We start from the raw sequence: 12,859 nt of genomic DNA, 5'->3' as shown, positions 1-12,859 counted from the left end.
TTTTTCTTCGCCTATGAAGGCAGTCAACACGTGACTTTGACTAGGAGTCAGATTGAAGTCAGGAAGTAGAGTGTTGGGAGCTTTGTACCATAAGTCAATAAAGTCCAGGATCTTCCTTGGATCCAGCATAAGAGGCACATATCTATGTTTGGCTCTAGCAGCCCCTTCTTTTCTGTCCCTGATGATTTCAGCAAGTTCTTCGTCATCTAGCGGAACATGAAATGACACATGCTTCTTATGAGGACTTGGCCTAGTTCCACGTCCAGCAGCGGTCTTGACCTTCAGCAATGTTGGACCACTTGAGGATTGTGGTGGTGTTGAGGAAGATGCAGATGCTCCCGTGGCAATAGAAAAGCCTGTAGTCCTCTGACACATTGCAAGATGCACATGTGTTGAGGACTTTGTGGCAGCAGCTGAAGATTTTGATGCAACTGAGGTGATAGGCACAACCCTTGAAGAAGTTGCTTGTGGATTTTTCCCTGAGGACTTTGCCAGTGAAGAACTTGGTCGAGATGGCATTGAGCTTGAAGATTTCTTCACAACAGACTTCTTCAGCATGGCCTTCTTTGGCACAGTTGTGGTAGCAGAGGCCTCAGCACCAGCAGCAGCAGCAGCAGCTTGAGAGTCCTCATTGAATTTCTTCACTACTTCTTTAGCAACTTTAGCAAGTTTGGCTTAGCGCTTGGCCCATTCTTTTGGAAATTCCTCACCACGTCTAACGCTGGCAGGATCAGCTTCTTGGCCAGCAGCCAAAGGTGGTCTTGGACATGGATGATTCACAACGAATGTCTTCATGTACTTGGGAGTTACATAACTATATTCCCTCCATTCCTTAGCCCATCTCCTCTCAATCCGTTCTATGCGCACTTTGTGCTGATTCTTGTTTTCTTTCACATGAATTTCTTCATCAGGTGTGCAATATTCATCATAGATGTCTTCAGGGATTTCAAAAGCAGTGTTTGTTTCTGGCCTCTTGCCTCCCTTCTGAGGTCTCTTCTCTTCTGCCATTTTCCTCACTTGAGGACTTTGAACTTTGGATGTTTCTGAGGAAGTATGCAGATTTTCTTCGAGGAACGCTACAAATGAGTTAAGTTGATGAGAACCTAGTGATTCAATAGCGGACATTTTGTACCCGTGAATAGAGTATAGGTGTGAAGAATTCGGAGAGGTCATATGTGTTCTCAGAATTTTTTCAAAAGAATAAAGTTTGAGGAATTTGACCATAGGTGTCTTGAGGAATTTCACTAAGCGTTCTTGACTTAGGTTCCAGAGTTGTATGGATTTGAAAATCCACACAATTGAGGAATCTTGAAGACACCTTCACTGTGAGCAGACGGCAAAGAGGCTGTCTTGTCGTATCTTAAGATGCGGACGTGCCCGGAAGGTCATTAGCGTGGGAGAACTGCTTCCATCCGTTATTCGTGCACGGATGGAAGCAGTTCGCCCACGCTCATGACCTTCAACTCGGGGACATGCTCATTTTAAGCTACGATACTGGTCGGTCAGCACTCGACCGGAAGATCCTCAACCATTGACCCCTAGACCCTCGACCCCTTGCCCCCTCGATGGTCCTATCAAACACCTTCACTAGCATGGTGTGGCTATTGCTGTATCTTAAGATGCGGACATGCCTGGAGGTCATCAGCGCGGGTGTTGGTGTCAAAACCAGCGGATCTCGGGTAGGGGGTCCTGAACTGTGTGTCTAAGGTTGATGATAACAGGAGGCGGGGGACGGGATGTTTACCCAGGTTCGGACCCTCTTTATGTAGGTAATACCCTACTGCCTGCTTGATTGATCTTGATGAATATGAGTATTACAAGAGTTGATCTACCACGAGATCGTAATGGCTAAAACCCTAGAAGTCTAGCCTGTATGATTATGATTCTGCCACTACGGACTAAGCCCTCCGGTTTATATAGGCATCGGAGGGGACTAGGGTTATACAAAGTCGGTTATAGAGAAAGGAATCTTCATATCCGGGCGCCAAGCTTGCCTTACACGCTAAGGAGAGTTCCATCCGGACACGGGAGAGAGTCTTCGGTCTTATATCTTCACAGCCCATCAGTCCGACCCATGTCACATAGTTCAGCCGTCCGAGGACCCCTTAATCCAGGACTCCATCAGTAGCCCCCGAACCAGGCTTCAATGACAAGGTGTCTGGCGTGGAGATTGTTTTCGGCATTGCAAGGCGGGTTCCTCGTCCGATTTCTTCAAAGTACCTAATTAAAGAGCAGTATTTGGCTTTCCATTTAATGCCGCGCTCATCGGCTCCCACACCTTCGTGTCTTCAGCTTCCACGTGTCGAGCGAATACGAGAGGTCGGGGCATTTTTGCACATATCACCCAGACCATGTAAGAGAGGCATCTATTTAAAGAGATTGGGATTTTCAGATCCATTCCACACGAAGCGAGGAATCCTTAGTGCTTGCTAGGGGAAACCATTCCAACATGGACCGTGCTCCCAGCTCTTCCTCCCATACCCACGGCCCCAAAAAAGGCAATTGGGAGAAGTGTTCCGTATCAGACGGTCAACTAGCGGAGCTGCAGACACATGGATTTCTTCCCCCAGCAGATCTAGCCCCAGTTTGAGCAGGATTGATTTCCTTACAATGACGGGGCTCAGGCGGAGAATTTCCCCAATCCATCCAGGGGGAACGAGTGTGCTTCATTCCCTACTTGCTGAGAGGCCTTGGATTTCCAATCCACCCGTTCCTCCGAGGGCTTCTGGAGTATTATGGCCTCCAACTGCACAATTTCCCTCCTGCCTCCATCCCGCACATCTCGGGTTACGTTGCCCTTTGCGAGCCATTCCTGGGTTGTGAGGCCCATTTTGAATTATGGAGGAAATTATTCTGCCTCGTCCCTCGTAACCAAGAGGGGTCAATATATGAGGTGGGTGGAGCCGAGGTATGGCGCATTGCCGGTACCGGATACCTGTCCGGCACGCCGAAGAAGGCACCCAAAGAGTGGCCTTCCGAATGGTTTTATATCGAGGACATCGCCCTTCCCGACCCGGTCTGAATGGGACTTCTCGAATTTTCAAGCATCCCATTGAAGAAGCGCCAAAGTTGGCGCCCTCGGAGCCACAAGGACGAAGATAGCGCGTAAGTCCGTCAATTGATGAGCAAGATAAAGACGCTCGCCCAGTCCAGATTATCAATAGTCGAGGTAATGGCGACTTCAATAGTACGAGGGGTTCAGCCACTCCAATATAGAAGGCTTCCCATGTGGCACTATAATTGGGAAGATGACGCTTCCCACTGCGGTAGGAACGGTCCGGACACCCTCGCCGCTTTGGCCAAAATACAGGCTGAACTATACAAAGGGGAGGAAGAGGAGTTCACTCGCATTAAGCGTCGAGATGGATTTTCCATGTACAACCCTCCTAGATGGGTGAGTTCCAATCCCACTGCTCTACTCAATCTACTCCCAGAGTCACTTTCCATGGACATTAATTCATCCATTTGTAACAGGAATGGCGGAAGATCACCAAGGGGCTCCACAGCCAGAGGACCATAACCGGGATCTTGATCCCGGATTCAAAGAGGATCCGGACATATTCATGATGCTCGAGGATGGGGTGTTCTACCAGGCAAGCTATGACGGGACATAAGTGGCCATCACCGCCGACTATCCCGGTCTTCTCCCAGCCTCACACGTAAGTAATGAGGAGATAATTTCTCCAAAAGAGCTTCCTCATTCTGCCTCACCCACCGCACTATCTCGTGCTCCAAAGGGGAGGCGCTCGGTGCACCATCTTGCACCAGATGCGACTCCAAAGAGAGCGGCGCCCGCACCAGGGAAGCTGTCGAAGAGGAAGGAGAGCGAAGACACGTCTGAGCCGTCGTCAAAGAGGATGGCCTTGCAAATATGCCTTTCGGCGGTCACATTCAACCTTGACATTATCCATTCGTGTCTTATCAGGAAGAGCATTCACCAGACTATATCCGGGAGTCCTGCCGGTCACACTCCCAACAACCAGGTTCCAAACCCTGCCGTAACGGCGAGGGCTGATACGGGAGTGCTGTCGGATTGCCCTTTAGTAGGGGATTCGAATGATGTGTCCGTTACCAATTCGGAAGTGGAGAGCGTCAAGAAACATCGGCGCTGGAGGGCCGCTCTTTGCGACCCCGGCTTCACCAAAGAGGCATTCAATGCCTTCAACTCGGCTGATGCATATATCCGAGCTGCTCGAGATGGGCTTGCCGGAGCAACGGAGCAATATTTGAAAGATATGCAGGTGAGCGCGCATTGTATAAACGTGATAATAATAATTATTATATACCAGCAGCTCCCGAGACGTGAAGCAGGTGACTCAGCTGATTTAAGGATCATTGTAAAACCAGGTGCTTACGGAGAATAAAAACCTGTTATCTCAAGAGCTAGAAAAGTGCCGGACCCAAGTAGCCTCTGCGACAGTCGAACTAGAGAAATCCAAGAAGGCATCACCTGGTAATGTGTCCCTCCATCGAGAAAAACGTAATTACATACCAGTAATGCTAACATAGTTTGTGTATCTTATGGCAGGATCAACAGATCATCCGGAAAAAGCACCGGAAGTGGCACAAGTGGGTTAACCAAAAGCAAAAAAGGCAACATGGCCGCTGGCGAACGTATACTCACACGGGTTAGGGAGGAGAAAAACAAACTCCAGGATTCCAACACCCAACTGGGCGAAGAACTAAAAGATGTGCGGGCCCAGTTGGCTGACTCCGTGAAGGAAAATAAAAGGCTGCGAGGCGGCATATTTAGTATGTGTTCAAAATTACCTCCTCGTAATTCGGCGAGGAAAGGAATTGACAGAGTTATGTCTATAGGTATGCTGACTGACTATTCCGAAGGGGAGATGTCCGGATCTTTGGGAGATCTGCTACAAGAGCTGTCGCAAATGCCCGAGCAGGCTCTCCAGGCAATGAGGAGTGTTGCCAATGCCTTATGGCCATCCGCCCCTCTCCAGGAAGCATGGAGGAGCTTGTACAACTTTTTAAGGGAGTGCGACGGCATTTCCGATTATGGAAGATATCAGCCTGCCAGGAAGGTGCGCGAGAGGCCTGGGCCATGGTGAAAACACGATATTCCAAGCTCGATCCGAATCATATGGCCCGGGTTGGACCTTTAGGGTCAGACGGAAAATAAATTCCCGTTAGTTTGGTATATGACCAGATAAAAGTAGCCGCAAAATATTCTCAACAGGATTGTAAGCTAGACAATCTGTTGGACGGCATAGAAGAGGAGATTTTTGAGTCAAATTGACTATGTGCTTTCCTCTCTAGCCGGATTGTAAAATTGTCATGGCAGACCTTTTCGCTTCGGCCTCTTGACCCGAAGGTGGAGAGTTTTTTCCGAAGACCTGAGCGGCTATATAAACCGTGGTATGCGTGGAAACTAGGCGTAGGGGTCATAGTTGCCTGAACAGACAAGTTGTATCCGGCTATTATGTTATATTACATTGTAATTGTAAGAAACATCTTCCAGAGAGAATAGTTCCGTTAAGGGTTCCTTTCCCTGGGTGTGCATGCATTAACGTGCATGTCCGAACTGTGATTGAAAATTCACAGTATATGTAACATTTGGGGGTTCATAGTGTAATGAGTGAAACATCTTTAGTACGCCGACCAAATATTCCCTTAAGAACGCTAGCTTTCGGCTTCACCCAGTCTGAGGTACACATCCGGATGACCCGGCAGTAACAATCACAGAGGTGCTCCCTTTATGCCCTAGCCGAACTAACAGGAACGTAGGGCATAAGAACAGGAGCCATGCAACCCAGCTTGGCCAAAACTTAAGTCATATCGATGCATATAATGGCGAAGAAAAGGTACATATGTGGAAAGGACACATATGTAGTGAGCTTGATCCTTAGAAAATAATAATAACCAGATTCTGTACAAGAAGCCCCCAGGTATAATGGACGTACATGTTTGGAGATGTGTGCATCATAGGTGCTCAGTCTAGCCGCACGAAAGCTTTAAGGCTTAAAAGAAAGAGCGAAAAGAAAGGAAAAAAAAATAAGGGAAACAAAAAAAGGGGAAGGAGACGAACAAAGAGTTCGGCACTAGGCGTAGAATCTTCGGAGTCTGGCCGCGTTCCAAGGGTTCGGCTCTAGGTGATTATCTGATGCATCATGCAGGCGGTACGCACCTCCAGTGAGAACTTTGTCAATGATGAAGGGACCCTCCCACTTGGGCTTGAGTTTGTCCTTTTTCGTCTCCGGTAAGTGTAAAATGAGTTCGCCAACATTATAAGTCTTGGCCCGTACTTCTCTGCTTTGATATCTGCGAGCCTGTTGTTAGTAAAATGCAGAAGATGCTTTTGCAATGTCGCGCTCCTCCTCTAGGGCATCTAAGCTGTCCTGCCGATCAAGCTCGGCTTCTCTCTCTTTGTACATGTGCACTCGAGGTGAGTCATGATTAATGTCGCAGGGTAACACAGCCTCTGCACCGTACACCATAAAGAAAGGTGTATATCCGGTAGTGCGATTGGGCGTGGTCCTCAGCCCCCAGAGTATGGAGTCGAGCTCCTCGACCCATTGCGTGTCTGATTCTTTCAAAGACCGCACTAGTCTGGGCTTAATGCTGCTCATAATAAGACCATTGGCTCGTTCGACTTGACCGTTTGTTTGCGGGTGATAGACGGAGGCGTAATCAAGCTTAATGCCCAGATTAGCACACCAGGTTTTCACCTCACCGGCTGTGAAATTGGAGTCGTTATCAGTGATGATGCTGTGTGGAATACCATAGCGGTGCACAACGCCGGATATGAAGTCTATCACTGGTCCGGCTTCGGCCGTTTTAACTGGTTTGGCCTCTATCCACTTAGTGAATTTATCCACCATGACCAACAGGTATTTTTTCCTATGGCTTCCTCCTTTAAGGGGTCCATCCATATCCAGCCCCCAGATCGTGAAAGGCAAGTGATAGGGATTGTTCGTAGAGCGGTGGGTGGCATATGGCTTTGGTTAGCAAAAAGCTAGCATCCGACGCAATGTTGGACAAGGTCCTGTGCATCTGCCCGGGCCGTCGGCCAATAGAAACTTGTACGGAAGCCCTTGCTTACAAGGGCCCGAGCTGCGGTGTGGTGACCACCGAGACCGGCATGAATTTCAGCCAAGAGTTGCTGCCCTTCTTCCTCGGAGATACATCTTTGAAGTACTCCGGTAGTGCTTTACTTGTAGAGTTCTCCGTCGTGAACCTTGTAGGCTTTCGAGCGCCGAACAATGCAGCATGCCTCATTCTGGTCCTCAGGGAGTTCTTGCCTATTAAGCTAGGCCAAGAAGGGTTCGGTCCATGGGGCAATGACTGCCATGATAAGATGGGCCGATGGTGTTATTTCGGTGGCTAAGCCCCTGATGATATCAGTGTGTTCGGAATCTGGGGTTATAGTCGGATCCGGACTGGTATTGCCGCTCTCCCCTTGCCACACCACGGATGGCTTAAAGAGCCTTTCCAGAAAGATGTGAGGTGGGACGGGGTCGCGCTTGGCGCCGATGCGAGCAAGAACATTCGCCGCTTGATTACTTTCTCGAGCCACATGATGAAACTCGAGCCCCTCGAACCTAGCCGACATTTTGAGAACAGCATTACGGTAAGCCACCATTTTCAAATCTTTGGCATCGAAGTCTCCATTGATTTGAGATATTGCGAGGTTTGAATCCCCACACACTTCCAGGTATTGTATGCCCATGGTGACAGCCATCCGAAGACCATGCAATAAAGCCTCGTATTCAGCTGCATTGTTGGAGTCTTTGTATAATATTTGGAGAGCGTACTGAACTATATCTCCAGTGGGGGACAACGCCCACTCCTACGCCCGCCAGCATTTTGGAGCCGTCAAAGTGCATGACCTAGTTAGAATATGTGTCGTACTCTTTAGGAAGTTCGGCCTCTGTCCATTCGGCGCCGAAGTCGGCCATCACTAGGGATTTAATGGGTTGACGCGGTTTGTATGTTATGTCGAATGGGAAGAGCTCAATGACCCACTTAGCAATCTGGCATGTGGCATCGCGGTTGTTTATTATATCATTGAGTGGCACTTCAGAGGCCACCATGATTGAACACTCTTGAAAGTAGTGTCGTAGCTTCCAGGATGCCATGAAGACCGCGTATGATATTTTTTGGTAATGAGGGTACCGGAATTTGCATGGTGTGAGGACAGTGGATACGTAGTATACCGGCTTCTAAAATGGGAACTTGTGTCCGTCCTCCTTTCGTTTGACGACGAGCATCGCGCTCACGACCTAGTGTGTTGCTTATATGTATAATAACATGGGTTCGCCGATGTTTGGAGGGGCCAGGATTAGGTTGCTCGCTAAAAGAGCCTTTATTTCTTCCAGTCCGAACGTTGTTGCGTCCGTCCACTCGAAGTGATCGGTGCGTCGGAGAAGGCGATAAAGTGGCAATGCTTTTTATCCTAGTCTGGAGATAAAGTGGCTTAAAGCTGCCACACATCCGGATAGTTTTTGGACTTGTTTAAGGTCTGTTGGCGTAGCCAACTGTGACAAAGCTCAGATTTTAGTTGGGTTCGCCTCAATTTCTCTATTGGAAACAATGAAGCCCAGCAGTTTTCCAGCGAGAACGCTGAAAACACACTTTTCTGGATTGAGCTTGATGTCATATGTACGGAGGTTGTCGAATGTGAGACGCAAATCGTCTATTAATGACTCGACATGCCTAGTTTTGATGACAACATCATCTACATACGCTTCAACTGTCTTGCCGATCTGTTTCTCCAGGCATGTTTGAATCATGCGTTGGTAGGTGGCGCCGGCGTTTTTAAGTCCGAAGGGCATAGTGTTGAAGCAGAATGGCCTATATGGGGTAATGAATGTTGTAGCCGTTGTGTCAGACTCCTTCATTTTGATTTGATGATATCCGGAGTATGCGTCGAGGAAACATAGTGAGTCATGTCCGGCTGTAGCATCAATAATTTGATCGATGCAAGGGAGGGGGAATGGATCCTTAGGGCAGGCCTTATTGAGGTCTTTGAAATCGATGCACAGGCGCCAGGATTTATCCTTCTTTGGTACAATCACCAGGTTTGCCAGCCAGTCTGGGTGTTTTATTTCTCTGATGAATCCGGCCTTGATTAGCTTGGCTAGCTCCTCCCCCATAGCCTGTCGTTTGTGTTCGGAAAAGCACCGCAGTGTTTGCTTGACCGGTTTATATCCCTTCAGTATGTTTAGGCTGTGTTCAGACAACCTGCATGGGATTCCCGACATATCAAAAGGGTGTCAGGCGAATATGTCCCAGTTCTCGCGCAGGAACTCTCATAGCGTGGTGCCCACGGTTGGATCCAACTATGCCCCAATGGATGATGTCTTCTTGGGGTCCGTTGGGTGGACTTGAAATTTGACTATTTCATCTGCTGGTTTGAAGGAGGTGGATTTGGGTCACTTGTCGAGGATCACGTCGTCCCTATCCACTTTGGAGCATAGTGCGGTTAACTCTTCGGCCGCGAGGGCTTCAGACAATGCCTCGAGGGCCAGGGCTGCGGTTTTGTTTTCAGCACGGAGTGCTATTTCCGGATCACTGGCAAGAGTGATAATACCATTGGGCCCAGGCATCTTGAGCTTCATGTACCCGTAATCAGGTATAGCTTGGAAGCCTGTAAATGCATCTCGCCCTAATAAAAAGGCGTGATATCCACTATTGAAACGGGCCACTTGGAAGGTTATCTCTTCTGACAGATAATTCTCCGGCGTGCCGAATACCACATCGAGGGTGATTTTTCCCGTGCATTGCGCCTGCCGACTAGGGATGATTCCTCTGAAGGTCGTGCTACTTTGCTCAATGGGACTCCTATCTATTTCCATTTTATTGAGAGTTTCCTCGTAAATGAGGTTTAGTCCGCCGTCGCCGTCCATAAGCACTTTGGTAAGCCGAAAGTGGTCCACGATTGGACTGAGGACCAAGGCGGCTGGTGCCCAGACTGTCCTGAATTTTGGTTCGCCATCGACAGTGAAAGTTATGGTCGTGCCGTTCCAGGGGTTTATTGCTGCTACTTGGCAGACTTCAGCGAGGCCCCGAAGTGCCCTTTTGCGCCTATTGTTTGAGGCGAAAGTCTCGAAGACCATAAATACTCTGAGGTTGTCGTCTTCCATGGGGTGTTGGTCTGCGGTATTTTTGGTGAGAAGATCCACGCCGCTCTTGGCCACTTGTCGGAGTATCCAACATGCTCTAAGGCTGTGGGTTGGTATGGTATCCGGTGTTGTGTGTATTTTGCATGGCCTATCGAGCCATCCCTCCAGTACGGTTCTACGCCCTGTAATGGGCTTCGATTTCTTTACTATTGGATCGCGCGACCTACGATGGTGCATCCTTTTTGTCCGGACGAGGGGTTGAGTGGAAACTGGTGGCTACCAGGGAGCTGCCCAAGTTTTTCAGGCGCTTTCCATTGTGCAGTATTTCTGTACTATGGTTGCCAAGCAGCAAAGTGCAATACGCGATGGCGGTTAATGGCACTGAGGATTCCTTCGTGCATGCAATTTTTGCAGAATAATGAGATTGCGTCTTCGTCGCGACAATCTTTGATCTTGTCTTTGACAAGGAGGAATCTGGCCCAAAAGTGGTGGACCGTTTCTTGATACTGATGTCGTATGTACGTAAGATCACGTGTATTTGGGTGGATGGGTGGAATTAAATCCGAACCCTGACCCGATTTGGGATCCGGAGGTTGAAAGACTTCCGAACTTAACAGTTCGGGCTCCAGGATATCAACTGATTTTTCCGGCCCGTTGTCTGATTCTAGGTTCGGAGGGCAGGGCGTGTCGTTCCGCAGACAGGTAACCGTCTCCTCAATCCCGGCAATCCGAACATAGTTCATCCTCAGTATAGAGGGGGAGTTGTTTTTGCGCTCCTCAATTACCTCTACCTGATGGGTGATCGGTGGAGATTTGATTTCTCTCTGATCGGGTTTAAGCCCGACCCGATCGTAGTCTCTGGTGACCCCCAGGGCGGCGATGCGATCAAGGAGTTCATTTAAAGACGACAACTCCGTCGGATCCATCTGCTTGGAGTATTCGAAGTCAACACGGAGGCGATTTTCGATGACCCGAGAAGTCATAGTTGGCTCGACGGCCGAATGGGTGGTCATGGTAAAGCCGCCCAGTCGGAGGGTTTGACCTGGGGCCAGAGCTCCTCCGGAGGTGATACTGTCCTGGACAACAAGGCGAGCCATCAATCCTGTCTTGGACGTCACAGTGGAACTCTCAGTGAAAGCACCAATGTCGGTGTCAAATCAGGGGATCTTGGGTAGGGGGTCCCGAACTATGCGTCTAAGGTTGATGGTAACAGGAGGCAGGGGACACGATGTTTACCCAGGTTCGGGCCCTCTTTGTGGAGGTAATACCCTACTTCCTACTTGATTGATCTTGATGAATATGAGTATTACAAGAGTTGATCTACCACGAGATCGTAATGGCTAAAACCCTAGAAGTCTAGCCTGTGTGATTATGATTCTGCCTCTACAGACTAAGCCCTCCGGTTTATATAGACACCGTAGGGGACTAGGGTTATACAAAGTCGGTTAAAGAGAAAGGAATCTTCATATCCAGGCTCCAAGCTTGCCTTCCACGCTACGGAGAGTCCCATCCGGACACGGGAGAGAGTCTTCGGTGTTATATCTTCACAATCCATCAGTCCAGCCCATGTCACATAGTTTGGCCATCCGAGGACACCTTAATCCAGGACTCCCTCAGCGGGCGAACTGCTTCCATATGTTATTCGTGCACGGATGGAAGCAGTTCGCCCACGCTCATGACCTTCAGCTCAGGGACGTGCTCATCTTAAGCTACGACACCAGTCGGCCAGCACTCGGACCGGAAGATCCTCGACCATTGACCCCTAGAACCTCGACCCCTCGCCCCCTCGGTGGTCTTCTTGAACACCTGCACTGTGACCATGGTGCGGTTGTTGTCGTATCTTAAGATGCAGACGTGATCGAAAGGTCATCAGTGCAGGCGAACTGCTTCCATTTGTTATTCATGCATGAATGGAAGTAGTTCGCCCACGCTCACGAACTTCAGCTCGGGGACGTGTTCATCTTAAGCTACGACACCAGTCGGTCAACACTCGGACCGAAAGATCCTCGACCATCGACCCCTAGACCCTCGACCCCTCACCCCCTCAATCCTCGAGCCTCTGCCCCGACCCTCGACCCTCTGCCCCGACCCTCGACCATCTGCCCTGACCCTTGACCCCTTGGCGACCGGCGGTCCTCGACCCGGTTCCGTCGGCGCTGACGCACCCCTAACCTCGACCCGGTTCCGTAGGCGCCGATGCACGCCTAACCTCCTCCTCCTCTTCTTCCTCTTCCATCTCTTCTTCTTCTTCTTCTTCTTATTGTTATTATTATTATTATTATTATTATTATTATTATTATTATTATTATTATTATTTTATTTTATTTTCTTTTTTTATCTTTCTTCTTACTTATTAACTAAACCTAAACTGAACTAAATATAAACCTAAACCTAGGAAACAGAAAAAAAACCTAAACTGAACCTAAAAAACAAAAAAAAAACCTAATTATTCTTATTCTTCCTCTCGCCCTCCTACTCCCCCTCTTCTTCTTCTTCTTCTTCTTCTTCTTCCTCTTCTTCTAATTATTCTTATTTTCTACTCTTTTGAACTAAACCTAAACCTAAACTAAACCTAAACCCAAAACTAAAATTAAAACTAAAACTAAATCTAAATCTAAACTAAACATAAACCTAAAACTAAAAAAATAGTAAAAAAGAGATGGAGGAGGAACTCACATCAGGGGAGGGGCGACCCAGTGGAGGAGGTCCGCCGCAAGGGAGGGGCGGCCCGCAGCCTTCCTCACGGTGGGGCTCGGGCGGTCGTCGCAGGGGAGGGGCGG

This window comes from Triticum dicoccoides, chromosome 1B (assembly GCF_002162155.2).
Source record: "Triticum dicoccoides isolate Atlit2015 ecotype Zavitan chromosome 1B, WEW_v2.0, whole genome shotgun sequence".
Classification (NCBI taxonomy): domain Eukaryota; kingdom Viridiplantae; phylum Streptophyta; class Magnoliopsida; order Poales; family Poaceae; genus Triticum; species Triticum dicoccoides.
The sequence above is the reverse complement of the archived record's forward strand: the minus strand, read 5'-3'. Positions refer to the sequence as shown.